Raw genomic sequence first — 1866 nt, 5'->3', positions numbered from 1 at the left:
TCAAGGGTTGTTTTGACAGCTACAACAACAATAAGTGGAAATATTTTATTTTTGCTTCACAATCACTTTGTCATTTTTCATTTTACTAGCATTTCCGTGGTGCTTTTGCCCCGCTCACTTCATTTCGTTGAGTTCAACAGCTCACTTCCGTACTGCGTTCACTTCTGCCCCCCCACAGCTCACACCTCTTTTAATGACGTTTTATTAAATGTTTTGCATTTATTTCATTGCGTAATTTAAATACTCATGAACTAAAAAAAAAAAAAATCAAACAAAAAAAGGCTGCATACAAATTAGCTACGCGGTATTGTAATTGTGGCTAATCCTTCGGTGTACCCCTTTGGTGATACCACATATACATAAAGGAGTACATTTGTGTATGCATTTGCGCAGTTCTCACCCATCATTGACGGTCACGTGACTTGGCGAAATGTTAAAAAATTTACGCTTTGTCTGCCTGTCATATTTTGAAGTGTCGAATGATGTGCGCAAAGTCAAACGCTTAGTTTCCAGTTATGGTAATGAAGCGGCGTTCATTTTGCACATGCGAGCTAAAGGCGAAACTAAGTAAATAGAAACTATAAAAAGTTGTTAATTTAGAAAGAGGGATGCATGTTTTGAAGGTTAAATGGTGTTGGAAAAAGTAAGTATGGATCTTTCCTTTTTGGAGAGCAGTTTAACCTATCCGAAGGCGTTGCTAAGATTGTGGGGTATTGAGGCGAAATTACTAGAACTCATAGTAAATTGGAAAGCCCAAAACTTGAAGAAAATAAAATTGCACTTATAAATTTTCTGTTTCTTCTTCATTGGCGTTCCAGTGACTTAAGTGTTTTTGGCATAGTCCAACATAAAACAATTTCATTTCTTCTTCTTGCCAACTGTTGCGAATTGGTTCTTAGTTAAGATACACCAAATCAAGCCAAGTTCCGCAATCAGGGTTAAGTTTGACTGCTTTAGATGTGCATATAGCTTTTGCAACTTCCTTCAAGTTTGCGGTACGTATTGTTATGCTAAGCATTCTGAGCAGATATGATTTAAAATAGGTATAAAAATTTCACTTCATAAGTAAGTACAACTACTAATTTTACATGAATACTACTTATTTTGGCTTATTTTCTCATCTAAAGTTACTTACAGTATAAACTACTAAATCAATCATTCACAAATCGTTGCTATTGATAAAACAATAATATATATACAGCTTCCATACAGTTCTTTACACTGAAACAAAGAAATATATAAAAGAAAGTGTATTCTTACGACTCTGGCATTGTTGGATAAACAATTTTAATGCACTTGCAATAGATGCAAAACTTTTAATGGAACAGAAACACAAACAAGAAAACTAACATTTTACTTAAACAAACGAAAAAAATAGACTGGTGATGGAAAGTTCAAACTAAATATTGAAGAAGTCAAAGTGCTGTCAATAAAACGCGTAGGCAAAACAAACACTGAGCGAATGTATAGAAAATTATGCACATACTAGCTTATGCCCACGTTTTTATAGAAATACGAAAAAGAATTTAAAGATGTTATATATTATCTTTGTACCCATTTTGGTATAGCTAGGCGATTCCACCGTCACGGGTTGGACATTTGTACAGAAAAAATTTTCTTTCTTTTTTAAATTACAATTATTATTTATATTATTCTATTTTTTATTGTTTATAATTATTATTTAAGTGTAAAGTACAGAACAATTCTACATTTTGATAAAGCTACACCTAATCGACTATTACATATCGATGGCTGAGTGGAAGATCGACCTATCTCGGCAGCCAGTTCGAAAACGCTCTATCTCAAAAAGTTTTCAAGAACGCCCTATTTCAGAATTCGTTTCAAAAACGCCCTATCTCAGCTGCC

This window comes from Rhagoletis pomonella, unplaced genomic scaffold, assembly GCF_013731165.1.
Source record: "Rhagoletis pomonella isolate Grant_MI unplaced genomic scaffold, Rhpom_1.0 Rhpom_scaffold_01867, whole genome shotgun sequence".
NCBI lineage: Eukaryota > Metazoa > Arthropoda > Insecta > Diptera > Tephritidae > Rhagoletis > Rhagoletis pomonella.
This window is presented reverse-complemented; position numbering follows the sequence as displayed.